Below are 16,496 nucleotides of genomic sequence, written 5' to 3'. Positions count from 1 at the left end.
ATAATTACAAGATATTGTGAATTATAATTACATGACCCATTTTATTTATGTGATCAAGTATCACTAGTCAAATTAGTGGATGTAATTTAATTAATTCATAAAATGATATTTATGTGATAAATATGCGTTAAAATTAATTAATAACATGTAGCATACTACCTGTGACATATTGTGTGACAAATGACAAATTGACAAAAATAAAATGGTAGTCCATTTTATAGAAGTGGACTAAATATTGTGGGTGGTAAGTTTTAGTGGGTGATTATTTTATGTGATAAGAATAAATTAATAAAACCTACTCTACCTATTCTTACACACCTATAATATTGAGAAGAGCAAAAAGAAAAGAAATGATGCTATTTTTGGCACTACCAACCGTGACACTCCCTTTGTGTGGAGGGGTTGTTGGTTATTATTTTCACTCTTACACATTCATATGATGATAATTCATTCACATGCTTTTCTCTCTTCTCCTTCATTTTTCTCTAAAAACTTGAGAAACTTTGATCCAAATTGTTCAAAGAAATTACTAAAATTATTAATGTAATATATGAGTGTTAGTAATCAATTTTAAGATAAACTACTAAACTAATATCTAGCTAATATTATTTAGTGGGGATAAGGGATAGTCTTGGGTGCAATCAAGAGGAGAATCTCTACTTTGGGATTTTTGGAAGATCATCCTTATAAATGGATAGCTCAAGAACTAACAAGAAGGAGATCTTGTTGGTGCCCATAAAACCGAAATCATGTAGTAAGGATAATGATTTCTTCTCTTTTAATTTAAGTTTGCATGCATAAGATTTGTAATTAATTTTATGACTAAATTAATTTGAAACATATATGAATATGTTATATAATGAGATATAGATTTCTAACATGACTATTCTACTCGATCGAGTAGATTTTCTGGAGTTTTGCTCGAGCGAGTGGATTTATTCTACTCGATCGAGTGGTTTGGTCTGGGGTGGGCTTTAATTAGCCCGTAAGCTTGTTTTAGCTTTTGTACTTAGTTTATTTTCTATTTAAACGCAACTTTACTAGGTCATTAGCTATCTTATCATCTATTAGTTTTAGCTTTCACAGTAAAAAAAACATTACGTTGCCTTTCCCTTCTCTACTGTAACTTTATTTTCGGGGTTATTTCGCTCGGATTTGCGTGTTATTTACGCCGGATTCTCACGATTGTAATCTCTTTCTCCTTTCTTAATAATAATCTCTCTTTCGTTTACTTTAATTCTTTGTTTTGATTTATTTAATTTCTGCCCTAATTCACTTTTATGCAATTTAATTATCGTTTTAATATGTTGAATGCTGGTTATTTATCTGCTGTTATTTTTGATAGTATTAATAGCGATATGAGTAGCTAAATCTATTTCATGTTGGGATTAGGGGATCTACGGTAGAAATGTGAAGATGTACTAAATAGGTTAGATGAATTAATTGTGAGATTAATGACCTAGTAAATAGGGGATCTATTTCTATGCTGTTGGTTGACTTCCAGAATGCTTTCAACATGGTCGATCGTGAGATCATGTTGGGGGAGGTTCGTAGTCATTGCCCTGTTGTGGACATAGCCACCTAAGCGCCCAGCCGATCTGTGGACGTGTAGCGGTCTTTTGAATGCCACGCTCGGCGGCGTAAAAAATGCTTTCGACCGGATCGTTTAAGACCGGTCGGTTTCGTCTCGGCAAGGTGATACGTGCATAATGTATAGTCTTTTTAGCCTAATTTAGCACGTATTTCCATGCATTTTTGTACTGTTTATATAGTATTATGCCCCGAATTGGCTACTTTGGTTCGTTTTGTCCGTTTTGTAGAAATGAACGCGAAAGTAGTAGAATCGTACCATTTTTCGTCCTTTTTGCATGCATTTTGAAGAGACGGGATTTTCCGGAGAGAGTTTCTGCATTGGGATGCGTGACGGCACGGTTTACAAGGCAGTCGGGCACGAGTTTGAGCTGATTTGAAGGAAGAACATTCGATCGAGTGGTTTTATTACTCGATCGAATGGTTTCTACGTCATTGGTTGATCGATCGAGCACTTTTATACTCGATCAAGAAGTGCTGAAAAGAGAGGTTACTCGATCGAGTGACTATTCTACTCGATCGAGTAGATTTTCTGGAGTTTTGCTCGATCGAGTGGATTTATTCTACTCGATCGAGTGGTTTGGTCTGGCGTGGGCTTTAATTAGCCCGTAAGCTTGTTTTAGCTTTTGGACTTAGTTTATTTTCTATTTAAACGCAACTTTACTAGGTCATTAGCTATCTTATCATCTATTAGTTTTAGCTTTCACAATAAAATAAACATTACGTTGCCTTTCCCTTCTCTACTGTAACTTTGTTTTCGGGGTTATTTCGCTCGGATTTGCGTGTTCTTTACGCCGGATTCTCACGATTGTAATCTCTTTCTCCTTTCTTAATAATAATCTCTCTTTCGTTTACTTTAATTCTTTGTTTTGCTTTATTTAATTTCTGCCCTAATTCACTTTTATGCAATTTAATTATCGTTTTAATATGTTAAATGCTGGTTATTTATCTGCTGTTAGTTTTGATAGTATTAATAGCGATATGAGTAGCTAAATCTATTTCATGTTGGGATTAGGGGATCTACGGTAGAAATGTGACGATGTAGTAAATAGGTTAGATGAATTAATTGTGAGATTCTGTCACCATAGCAACATAACTGTATTTTACCGACTTAGTTGAGTGCACGCTTCTGAGTCACCTTTTTAATCTGGTTAAATTTAATCCTGGATCGGAAGATTGGACTAAATAGGCCTGCTATGAACAGTAGACTACCTTGACGAGGACGGAAGTTAAGTTAGTGGAAGTTTAGGGTAGAAAGTGGACCGGAAAGACCTTTCCATATCCGTCTCGCATTGATTTGTCTAAGTTGTTTACAGTTGAGTCATTGGACTACCGTAGTAAACCGAAATCCTGACATGTCCCCTCTCTATTGATAGTTTATCACCTTTTTCTGCCATTATTGCTCTTTCTCTATTTCTCTTCCTTTAAACCTTCTAGTTTAGAAAACCAATTTAAACACCCCCTATTTTGTGACCAAATAGACGGACTTTTACAGATATCTTGCCTCCCTGATGAGATCTACCTGACTTCCCTAGCTATATAGTTAGTTTAGTTAGTTTATTTTTGATAGGTACACGACATCCCTGTCAAATTTTGGCGCCGTTGCCGGGGAGGCAATTGCCCTATCTGTCTTTGTTTCGTTTATTTTATCCGTCTCAGAGAATTTTTATTCCTTGAGGCAGTTCTTATTTATTTTCTTTCAGTGTTGTGTATGCCCAGGTTAGACAGGTTTGAGTTAGTTGCAGCTGATTTAGAGCCAGAGAGACTATTTAGGCATAGACTCCGTCTGCAAAGAGAATCACGAAAGGAAGCCTTGAGTACTTTCGAACCAGAGCTTCAGCATTTCCTTTTTTCAGAAAATCCATCTTTTGAAGAAGATACTTCTAGTTCTGTAAGCCAACAGGTAAAGCTGTCAAACATTGCTAGTCACTCGGAGCCTAGAGCAGCCTCAATTCCAAAGGGTTCCAATCTCCTGACTGAGGATGGGAATAGATTTGACATCCGTTCTTCCTATATCGATCTGGTGGAGAGAAATCTCTATAGAGGTGTGGCAGGTGAAGACCCGAGGAAGCACATAGAGGTCTTTACGGACTACTGTTCTACTATCCCCGCCACAAAGGGGGTAACTCAAGACAAGATTAAGGAGGTTCTGTTTTCTTTTTCTTTGACTGGCTCAGCAAGGGAGTGGCTGACTGATTTGGACCGCGCGGCCGCAGGGGTTACCAACTGGGAGATCCTTGCTCTTGCTTTTTACAAGAGATATTTCCCTCCACAGCGCACCAATCAGCTGAGGGCAAAGATCACAATTTTCAAGCAGGCACCTGATGAAATTTTATATGAAGCATGGTCCCGTTTCAAGAAGTTAGTGACGTCTATTCCTCACCATGGTTTTGATCCGTGGTTTCTGTCTAACCAGTTCTACAATGGGTTGTACGATGATCACAGAGCCATACTTGATGCGTCATCTAATGGGAGATTCCAAGAGAACACTGACGATGATAAGGGATGGGCCCTTATTGAAGAGATGGTGAATCACAGTGCTGAGTATGGAAACCCGAGGGATGGTATTAGAACGGTTCATGTAGTTGATAAGCAAGTTGTGGCTCATATGGAAGCCATAAATGCTATGTTTGATAAGTTTGAGTTGCATTCTACTGGGGAGCCTCAGACGGTCCATATGCTTACTAGAGGGGAAACCGTAACATGTGAGAGGTGTGGGAGTAACAACGGTCACACTGCTGTTGGCTGTCTTACAGAGAAGGAACAGGTCCTTGCCTTTCAACAATATAGGTAAGGAGGGGTTTCCTATTATAATAACCAAGGGGCAGTCCATCCCAATTTGAGGTGGACAAGTCAAAATGTGCTCAATCCTACCCCTCCTCCGCACCAGCAGCAGTCATATGTCCCTCCACATAAGACTCAACAAGGCTTTCAGAAGCCTCCTTCCTTCCCTCCTCCCAATCACGGTGCATCATCTTCCGGAGGGGTGAGTGAGATAGGTGAGCTAAAGACGATGTTGCAATATTTTACAAAGCAGTGGCAGCTGAGTGATCAACAAAAAGATGCATCCATCAAGGCACTTGAAACTCAAGTTGCCCAGTTAGCCGCGAACCAATCTGCAAGGAAACCGGGTCATTTACCGTCACAAGCTGACAAAAATCCACATGAGACGGTAAATTTAATCAATTTGAGAAGCGGTCATTCATATGAGGGACCGAAAGTGTTGAAATCAGACCAGAGTATATGGAGAAATAGGGTTTATTTGTTTGATTTTCTGATGAGAGAAAATGATGAGCAAAAATTAGGAAAAGAATTGGGTTAAGAAAATTCCCTCATCTCCTCTTATAACAACCGAGTATATGGAGAAATAGGGTGGATTTTCTTTTCCATAATTTTGGCCCCAATTTACCGAAATTAAGAGAGTTATTTCTCTTATTTTCGGTTATTCCAAAAATGTATAAAATGTGTAAATTGTCATCTAGTGAGGATCGAACCCATGACCTCTTAGTTTGAGTACCCTCACTATTACCACTATGACACATTCATCTTGTTGATATTAAATATAACCGATTACATTTAATTACGAATTAACAGATTAATTCGTCCAAGCTAACATTACATACATTTAATTAAATATAACTTATTATATTCAATTTACGAATTGACAGTTAATTCGTCTCAAATAATATTATTTAATCTTCATCAAATAATTATCTCATCAACACATTGACTAACTGTTTAGTCATATAAGACATCAATGTGCTTATATTTCTATAATCACATCTCTCAAACACATCCTATAGGTGTGACCTTTAGGGACCAGTTGATCACCGCCATCTGTATGATAATAACGTCAAACTTTCTAGCAAGCCAACCGTTATTAGGTAATCGTTAATCAACTGATTAAAATACGAAGTATACCCTTGTGAACCTGTAAGAGATTTACAAATGTTATCACACTAATTTGTGGAGGACACAAGCTCCAACAAACTCCCACTTGTCCTCACAAGTGTATGTGCGATAACCGATTCTCATATCCTAAAATTTCTCCCACTCAACGTAAAACAATTTGCAAATCCGTATTCACAAAGGTCGTATTTTACAAGCGATCATTATCAAGAGTGGTTTCCCCGACTAGAGAGTAACTTAACTGATAAACGAATCAACATTCGAGCATGGCCATGCATTTCAGTTACAACTCCTCGAGTAGCCCTGAGAAATAACTATACCTGATAAGGGTTGGATATTTTCCTCAACTCGAATCCTGCCGATGTAAGCACATGATGAAATGACCCGAGAAAAAATCTACTTAGCCTCCGATTTACGGCAGACCGTGAGAAAGAAACCAAAGTCACCCAAAAACTGCCTTAATCTCAAGAGACAGTCGATAGTCAAAAGAATCGACTCTAGGAACACAATGGATCTCCTATCCACGACCTGGCACCGAATGTTTTAAACATTTAGGACTCCATTATGTTGTCACAAAAATTTGTCCTACGAGGTATCGTTATAATCTCGCATTTGTGATCGATCAGTCAACAGTTTGACTTATGGCTCGTTGAACCCACCATCAATCGACCGCACAATATAATAGCCGAGTTTATCGGCTCTTGTAGGCGATTGAGACTAAACAAAATATAATGTAATTGATTCACTTTGTGGCGTTCAATGTTGTCGTACAATCCACATGAAAAACAAAATATTATATTAAAACGATGAAGTTATAAATAGTATATGAAAAAGATAACGTATCGAATTCATAATCAACTGCTATAACTCAGGTACACGTTTAATTCTCATGAAAATAACGTGCCCTCCATGCTTATCATATTTCAATGGCTCAGTAGTAGAATCTGCTACAACTTCCTGTTTGGAACTATTCCGGTGACCGCAAAGCACCATTAAGAGTAAAAACGAATCTAGACTGAGATTTCTAATCATCTCGATCCGTTTGGAAGCTAGCATCTGCGCAACCGATTGCGCCTAGCTTAGTATCGCCTCCATAAGTCAATACCCTATCCTTAGTCCTCCGTAGGTACTTGAGGATATTTTTAACAGCTATCCAGTGTGTTTCACCTGGATTCTTTTGGTACCGACTCGTCATACTCAATGCATATTACACGTCTGGACGTGTGCATATCATGGCATACATGATTGATCTTATTACAGATGCATAAGGAACACGACTCATGCGCTCAATCCCTTCAGGCGTCGTGGGTGACTGAGACTTGCTCAACTGCATCCCAGACGTCATTGGAAGGTTCCCCTTCTTAGAGTTGGTCATGCTGAACCTCTCAAGAATATTATCCAAATAAGACTCCTGACTTAGTAATAACGTCCGTCGTGATCTATCTCGGTAGATACGGATTCCCAAAATGCGTTGTATCTCACCCAGATCTTTTATCTGGAAATGGTTCTTCAACCATTCTTTAACCGAAGATAGGTGAGGAATGTCATTCCCAATCAGGAGTATGTCATCGACATACAATATCAAGAATACAATCTTGCTCCCACTCGACTTGATATATAAGCATGGTTCTTCGACCGATCGAGTGAAACTATACTCTTTTATCACCTGGTCGAAATGATGATTCCAACTCCGGGAAGCTTGCTTAAGTCCATAAATGGAACGCTTAAGCTTGCATACTTTCTTACGATGTTCAGGATCTATGAAACCTTCGGGTTGCACCATGTACAACTCTTCCTCCAAATAACCGTTTAAGAAGGCGGTTTTCACATCCATTTGCCAAATTTCATAATCATGAAAAGCGACAATCGCTAAGATTATCCGAATGGAACGTAGCATGACTACAGGTGCAAAAATCTCATCATAATGCAATCCGTGCACTTGAGTGAAACCTTTTGCCACTAGTCGTGCCTTATAGGTATCTGGTTGCGCGTCTACAGAATGCTTTATTTTGTAAAGCCATTTGCACTGTAGAGGTTTTACCTTATTAGGTAAATCAACTAGATCCCATACGTCATTCTCATACATGGAGTCCATCTCGGATTGCATGGCTTCGAGCCATAGCTTTGAGTCGGAACAGGCCATAGCACCTTTATAGGTAGCGGGTTCATTACTCTCTAGGAGTAAAACGTCATTCTCCTCGACCATACCAATGTATCTGTCTGGAGGATGAGAGACTCTACCCGACCTTCTAGGTTCCTCAGGAATATTAACCGTATCATCAGTTGGAGGAACAACTTCCTCCATCCGTTCCTCGGTTGTTGGTTATGGAATCTCTTTCAGCTCGAAGGTTCTATTACTCGTCTTGTTCTCGAGAAATTCTTTCTCTAAGAACGTCGCACTTGCCGCAACAAAAACTCGATGTTCGGTAGGCGAATAGAAGTAATGACCAAATGTTCCTTTTGGATAACCTATAAAGTATGTCTTGACCGATCGTGGGCCGATCTTATTAGTCGGACTTCGGTTAAGTATAAGAGCAGCTGACAAAAGAGCAGAACCCCATAATGAATCAGGCACTGCCGTGTGACTCATCATGGATCGAACCATATTAAGTAAGGTTCGATTTCTCCGTTAGGACACACCATTTAATTGAGGTGTTCCAGGTGGAGTTAACTGCAAAACGATTCCACAGTCTTTAAGGTGTTGATCAAACTCATTTGAAAGATATTCGCCACCCCGATTTGAACGGAGTGCTTTAACCTTTCTACCCAGTTGGTTTTCAACCCTGTTCTGGTATTCCTTCAATTTTTCAAAGGACTCACTTTTATGCTTCATTAAGTAGACAAATCTGTATCTACTCAAATCGTCCGTGAAAGTGATTAAATATCTATAGCCATCTCTAGCGGTAATTGACATAGGTCCACAAACATCAGTATGTATGAGTCCTAATAGGTCACTAGCGCGCATTCCAACACCTTTGAAGGAAATTCGAGTCATTTTGCCAATGAGACATGATTCACACGTGCCATATGTAGAAAAATTGAATGCGGGAATAGTCCCATTATCGACAAGTTTCTATATGCGTTTCTCATTTATGTGTCCCATTCGACAATGCCATAGATAGGTTTGATCTTTGTCACCAACCTTTAATTTCTTATTATTCACGTGTAATAATTTCGTGGTTTGATCTAAGATGTAAATTCCATTCATGGAAACTGCTTTGTCATAAATCATTTCTTTAAAAACAAAAATACAGGTATTATCCTTTATTGAAAATGCAAAACCGTCTATATCGAGTACGGAAATAGAAATAATGTTCTTAGATAAACTGGGTACATAGTAACAGTTATATAAAATAACTCAAAACCACTAGGGAGTTGGATTACATATGTTCCCTTTGAGACTGCAGCAACTCGTGCTCCATTCCCGACTCGCAGGTCCACATCACCCTTTTCGAGAGGTATGATGTTCTTTAGGTCCTGCAAATTATTACACAGATGAGAACCACAACCAGTATCAAGTACCCAAGTTCTGAAACTTGTATGGTTAATCTCAATCATATGAATATAAGATGACATACCAACATGAACGACGCGGCCTGCTTTGATGTCCTCACGGTACACGGGACAATTCCTCCTCCAATGCCCAGTCTTGTGACAATGGTGGCATTTAATGTCACCGCCCTTGCTCTTTGCCTTGCCTTGTGAGCCACTAGTCTCACCAGGCCCACTCTTACCATTTCCTGGCTTTTTAAACTTTGGCTTACCTACAGCTAGGTCGCCATGAGCCTTGCCCTTACCTTTACCCTTGTTGGAAATCGTGAGAACATCCTGCTTCATGCTCCCACTCAATTTCATATCCTTCTCGGTCTATACGAGAAGGGAGTGTAGCTCCTGAGGACTCTTTTTCAAGTCATTCATGTAGTAGTTCGCCATGAAAAGGGCAAAACCATCGTGAAGAGAATGAAGCATTCGGTCTATGACAATGCTCTCACTGATTTTACAATCAAGTGCCTCCAGCTTCTCGACATTCTCAATTATGTGAAGAATGTGTGGGCTAACCGGTTGGCCCTTCTGGAGTTTCTCATCAAAGAAGCGACAGGTATGCTCATATGTAACGATTCTCGGTGCTTTTGAGAACTCGTTAGTGAGCGTGGTGAAAATCTTGTTCGCACCTTGGGCAATGAAGTGTCTCTGCAAATTGGTTTCCATTGCAAAGTTGAGTACGTTCTTTATTGCACCCGCTTCCATAACGAAGTCACTATAAGCGAGTGACTCGTTGACTCCTGCATTGAGGCCTGGGTTGACCGGTATTGGCTCAGTTAAGTACTTGAGCTTACCGTCAGCAATGGCAGCATTCCGTAGTGCCGCCTCCCAGTCCGCAAAGTTAGACCCATCATTCTTCAGTCGCGTAGACTGATTCATGTGGTCCATGAAAGCTTTCAGCCAGGACTCGCGATCAAGTGTGGCACTAGGCATTGGGATTGCGTTATTTCCATCCATTTAGTTGTAACAATATTATCAAAATAATCGTGTTCTATACTGCGAGAAGAAGAATAAAAATAATAAGCATGTGCATCGTTTATAATTTTAAGTCTAATGAACTAATGTCATAACGCGAAGACTCAAAACATTTATACAATTGACCTCCCTCAAGAATTATATAAATGATCCCAAGACCCAATTATCTGTAAATTGATAAGCTGACCTCTTAGCTAATTCTACCGTTAGAATTCTTGGTCGATAAATTTCTGCAAATTCTATCTTTAGTCCATCATAATCACGAGAAACTCTTCGGACTATGATGTTGAGGTAAACTAAGTCAACACAACTACGTACCCAACGTAGAAGGGGTCATATTATGCCTACCGACGAAGAAGGGATTCATAGTTGTTTGCCCTTATAAAGACTATTCTCAATTTCCGTTTTAGAGGAAGATCCCATCAACTTAATTTAGATTCATTTTAAGAGAACTAATATCTAGCATGCGAGAATGAATAAACTAAGGTGATGACTTAATAACATGTGACATCTGTATGTCTATGAAAACTAACATACAACCTATATGTGTCAATTTTCATGCATTTTAGTAGTAGGTGGTTTGGTTTAGGCGGAATATGCTGCATAAACTATCATGTGAATGAAAAGCAATAGGAATGAAAACGTAAAAACAATAATAAAGTCCTAGTGTGGCCAATCCTATCAAAATGAACATTATATACAAGTTTGGAATCCATCCTTGGACCCGAGAAGCGTGTCTCGATGTTCCATCTTGATCCATGTAGCGGGAGTGAGCTCCAATCTCCATCTTTAGTCTTCTTTGAAATTACAATAAATAAATTACATAATAAACCTATTTATTACATTCTAATTTCAAAACCCAAAACTAAAGAAAAAATAAAAGGAGATACGAATCTCATAATTACATAAAAATTATGTTTCCTTCATTACGAAAACATAATTTGACTAAGGCCACACTAAGTATTAAAAATTACAATCGATTGCAAAAATACATAAATAAATTCATTCAACGATTCATTCAACAAAAATAAAATGCATCAAATAAAAATAAATTAAACATATATGACACAATTCCTTAATTATGTTGATTAATTTTATCCAAACCACCTATTTAAATTAACAAATTAAGTGACAATTCCTCAGTTAATCACATTAATTTCAAACTTAATTCATATTAAACTTGTAATATGAATTTTATCCATCAATATTTTAAACTGCTTTAAAATAATTAGGTATCTTTAAATTTTGTGAACCTCTTCACAAAAATTATCATACATTACAAATTTAATGTATAAACAAAATTGGCCAAAACAACAAAAACAAAATCCTTTTTTTTTTCTTTTTGGTCTCGGCTGAACAATAAAAAAAACAATTTTTTTTTTTTATAATTTCAGCACGGCTAAACTAAAAACAGAAAACAGCTTTCCTTATTTTGTAGACGGTTTTATCTGTAAAAACCGAAACAAGACAAATTTTTTTTTTTTTTTAAATCTCTCCTCTGCGAACAGTAACCACGTGAACAATAACAGGAAAAAAAAATTTCTTTTCTCGGATGCTTTTCAAATCGGCATAAACAAAAACAGCCGCAAAAAACTTTAATCGATTTTTCAGGAAAAACTGAAAGAAAGAAAAAAAAACAGATTTTTTTTTTTTAAAAAAAATAATGTTCATCCGTGAACAGTAACGGAAACGGAAAAAAAAAATTCCACGGCTCAAAAAAAATTCCAGCCGATTATATTTTTTCGCAAACCCTAATTATTGTTTACAAACAATTTTATGAGAATCATCAAAATTAAAATTCGTGGCCTTGGCTCTGATACCATTTGTGGGATTTATCTGTATGCATCCCTTTATATTTAAGGATTATAACGAATTATAAAGTGATGATAACTAGTCATAAAATAAATTGCATAAACAAAATCGTAAAAGATTAAGAAATAACCTTCGGTCCTAGCTTTTATGGCCTATGAACAATATCGCAATGATATTCTCCTATCAGTTGCACCCAAGATGCTCCGAGAAATGCCCCTCAAATTGCTAGAATGAGATCCCCAATTTTCTGTAAATATTAGGGTTTATTTGTGTGATTTTCTGATGAGAGAAAATGATGAGCAAAAATTGGGAAAATAATTGGGTTAAGAAAATTCCCTCATCTCCCCTTATAACAACCGAGTATATGGAGAAATAGGGTGGATTTTCTTTTCCATAATTTCGGCCCAATTTACCGAAATTAAGAGAGTTATTTCTCTTATTTTCGGTTATTCCAAAAATGTATAAAATGTGTAAATTGTCATCTAGTGAGGATCGAGCCCATGACCTCTTGGTTTGAGTACCCTCACTATTACCACTATGACACATTCATCTTGTTGATATTAAATATAACCGATTACATTTAATTACGAATTAACAGATTAATTCGTCCAAGCTAACATTACATACATTTAATTAAATCTAACTTATTATATTCAATTTACGAATTGACAGTTAATTCGTCTCAACTAATATTATTTAATCTTCATTAAATAATTGTCTCATCAACACATTGACTAACTGTTTAGTCATATAAGGCATCAATGTGATTATATTTCTATAACCACATCTCTCAAACACATCCAATAGGTGTGACCTTTAGGGACCAGTTGATCACCGCCATCTGTATGATAATAACGTCAAACTTTCTAGCAAGCCAACCGTTATTAGGTAATCGTTAATCAACTGATTAAAATACGAAGTATACCCTTGTGAACCTGTAAGAGATTTACAAATGTTATCACACTAATTTGTGGAGGATATAAGCTCCAACAAAGACCTCGTTCGAGAGGAAAGAAGCGTCCAAAGGACTTGGAGCTTGATCCGGCTGACACGTTGGAAGAGAGGAACAAGGGACTCGAGATACCCATCACGGTTTCCTTCCCGAGGCATCTGCAGAGTACTAAAGCTAATCAACAATTCGGCAAATTTGCCGAAATCCTGAGAAGCTTGCAGGTCACTGTGCCATTCGCCGAACTGCTGACACAGGTACCCTCTTACCTTAAATTCATGAAAGAAATTTTATCGCATACGAAGCACATTAGTGATCATGAGACGGTAGCTTTGACCGAGGTAGGGACAGCCCTAGTTCAGAATAAGTTACCTCCCAAATAGTTAGACCTGGGTAGTTTCTCAATTCCGTGTCACATTGGTACCCATTTGATTGATAACGCGTTATGCGATGTTGGCGCTAGCGTGAGTTTCTTATCGTTGTCTCTGGCTACGAGACTTGGTTTGACAAAGTTTAATTGCACAAACATGACTGTTCAGATGGCCAACCGTAGCATATCACGGCCACTAGGTGTAATAGAAGACATACCTGTTAAGATCGGGAGGTTCTTTATTCCCGTTGACTTCGTTGTACTTGACATCCCCAAAGATGCACATACTCCTATAATTTTAGGGAGACCATTTTTTTTACTGCCCGTGCAGTAATAGACGTCGGGGGCAAGACATTGACTTTTCAGGTTGGGGACGAGGAGCTGATATTCCATCAGTCTAAGTTCCGGAGGGCTCCCATACAAGATCAGCCTTGTAATGCCCTCTCTTCTATTGACCGTATTATTGACACTCCAAATGAAAATTTGGAACATTGTGCTGCTATTGTGACCCCTCCGCCTCAGGTTGAGAGCAAAAAGGAGGAAAGTTCGCCTGTTTTCCTTGCTGCAGGTACAGATGAAAATATTGCAGGAGCTGTCAAGGAGTGTTGTGCAATTAATGTCAGTCAAACTGGGAGTGACGATGTTAAAGCCGGCGAGAAAGGAGCAAGGATGAGAAAATTTCGCGCATATGTGGATGTCAACTATTCTCCTCCTAATGATCCAAGTTCAAGCTCATGGAAACTGAAGAGGACAATAAATGTTGCTAAGATGACGTCCTCCAGTCAGGAGCCCTCCGAGGGGCTACTGAATTGCCTTGGGAAGTGAGCGGGGAAATGCCTCGTGTACCAACTTGTAAAAACAATTTTTAAATTTTCCGTTGAACTTTATTTATTGCTTTTAATTAGGACAATTAGAGTTTAGACAATTTTTAGCGTAGATTAGAGACTATAGACTGTTACTTTGCGTGTTTGGTATTTTGGGATACTTTTGCGAGTATTTCTATGCAGGTTTGGGGAATTTTACGCAAATTCAAAGGAAGAATGATGAATTCAAGAGCTTACACGAGGAAAAGAGCTCGATCGAGTACTTTTTGTACTCGATCGAGTGAAAGGTGGTCGATCGAGTGATTCCATTTTAGTCGATCGAGTAAAGCTGAAAAGGGGAGTTCTCGATCGAGTAATTTTTTACTCGATCGAGCAGATGAATCCAAAAAGTCCTCGATCGAGCAGTTATAAACCACTAGATCGAGTGAAATGGGAAAAGACACGCAGGGAGTATTCTATAACTCCTTTCTTTTTCTTTGTTAATTCATTTTACCCCTAATTTGTTCGACCCCCTTCATATTTGTGATAAAAAAATACCCCAAATCCCTCATATTTCTTGCCCTTTTGCCAAATCCGTCACCTACATTGTGCTTATTGTTGATTAATCGTCATTTGCCCTCTGTTTCCCCTTTGATTTACGCTCATTTACACGGTCTATTGAGGGAATTAGGGTTCCGCGGTTTTCGATCAAAAAATCGTCTATTTTGCTTATTTCTTGTCGATTAATTCTTCTTTGTGTGTTCTATATCATCAAGTAAGTGATCCTTACTCTTCTTTATCCTTTAATATCTTTAATTTTTGCTTCTTATGACAATATTCAAGGATTAGGGTTTCGATTTTCTGTTTGGGTCGATATTTTCGACTATAATTTCGATTTAATGCTTAATTTGTCTTGTTTGATGATCAATTCCCATTCCTCACTGATTTTTACATGTTTAAATTCGAATTTTGTGCGACATTTGCGCTTAGGGGTTTTTACAGTCGAAACTTTCGACTGAAAATTGGTATGTGCTGTTGCATTATGCTTAATTCGCCTCTATTGATGCTTAATTTGCCGCCAATAATACCTGCTACCCTTCCCCTATCGCTGTTTATCCGCTATCATTTGAGTTTTTGAGGAAAGTTGGGAATTTTTGTGCTGTAGGTCGAATTTTTCGACTAGTTAGGGGAATTTTCATGCCGTTTTCATGCTGATTTTCATGCTGTTTAGCTGCTATTTTATTATCAATTCCCCTGCCCTATTTATTCAGGATGGATTCTAGCTCGATGCCTTCATCGAGCTCTTCTGCCAGTCCGTCTTTGTCTCTGTCTGAGACGGTAGTCCCTGCTGTTACTACCGTCTCCGCACTGGCCAGCACTTCTGTGTTCTTAGTCTCTGCTGCTGCTACAGTTTTTACACCTGCTAGCACTGCTGCTAGCCCTGTTTCGGCTGCCACTTCAGTCATAACCACCACCACTACTAGCACTGCTGCTAGTCTTTCTTCCTCAGTGGTGGTCACAGCAGCCACAGCCTCTACTTCAGTCACGGTGAGCACACCTGTGGCGGACTCACCAACAATTGCAGCTGCTTTTCGGGCGGCTCTAGTTCCTTGCACCGTCACTGCACGGGCTTCTACTTCGGGTTCTAGAGGCCGGGGCCGAGGTCGTGGATGTACTCGTGCTACACCAGCTCCTTCCACTTCTACTTCTGCTGCTCCTGGTGGCACGGTTACCATCCGAGGGGACAACTCCCTCGACTCCCACCCTGAGTACCCGTAGGTAATTTTCGTTAACGGTGTACATCGTAAGAGGTTTTATAACCTCGTTGGCTGTGAGCTTTTACGGGGCACGGGGATGGCCGGACTCATCACTATAAGTGGCCACACCTTTCTGGAGCTGAGTCTTGAGTTCCTCAGCTCCTTCACCTTCTCCTCCGGGGCACACATCGCTGCTCCCACTAGTTCTTCTGTGTCTTTCCGGTTGTTCAACCGGACTTTTTCGATGACTTTGGGCGAGTTTGGTAGCAGACTTGGACTTTCCTCTACGGGCGACACTGCCGCCCCTAGGAGGGTCATTTGTCAGCTTTGGCGGACCTTGGCCCAGACCACCTTTCCCGAGCGAAAGCTCGCATAGGTCCACCTTCCCCCTGCCCGTTACTTTTTTAGACTGATGGGGAGCACCATTTTTGGCCGAAAGGAGCTAAACAACATCAACAACAACGAGCTCTCCATCTTAGGCGGTTACCTGAACATTGACTGCGAGGGTCCTTTTACCCTCAACATCGCCTATCTGACTGCCCAGTACTTCCAGGCCCAGAGGGAGAAGGTCACGGGATCTATTGCCTATGGTGGCATGGCCACCAATCTTGCCCGTTCCTTTTCCCTGTCTAGCCTTGTTACTTACCGTACCTTCCGGGAGAGAGGTATTTGAGCCTAGCTGCCATGCACTCTCAGCATTGGCTGGCCACAGACTTCCAGACATGGAAGATAGACGGTTCCCTATTTGTGGACTTACCTTGCACCACTCTCCCCCGTCTAGCCCCTTT

General features: G+C 39.2%; 1 non-coding gene across 1 annotated transcript; it reads right to left on the bottom strand.

Moving 5' to 3' along the window:
* Positions 1-3,875: 3,875 nt before the first annotated feature.
* On the bottom strand, positions 3,876-3,981 carry LOC141636634 (small nucleolar RNA R71). The gene has a single exon (XR_012541237.1). It is a non-coding gene; the product is annotated as a small nucleolar RNA R71 (small nucleolar RNA).
* Positions 3,982-16,496: the final 12,515 nt, after the last annotated feature.

Source organism: Silene latifolia, chromosome Y (genome assembly GCF_048544455.1).
Source record: "Silene latifolia isolate original U9 population chromosome Y, ASM4854445v1, whole genome shotgun sequence".
NCBI lineage: Eukaryota > Viridiplantae > Streptophyta > Magnoliopsida > Caryophyllales > Caryophyllaceae > Silene > Silene latifolia.
The sequence above is the reverse complement of the archived record's forward strand: the minus strand, read 5'-3'. Positions and strand labels throughout refer to the sequence as shown.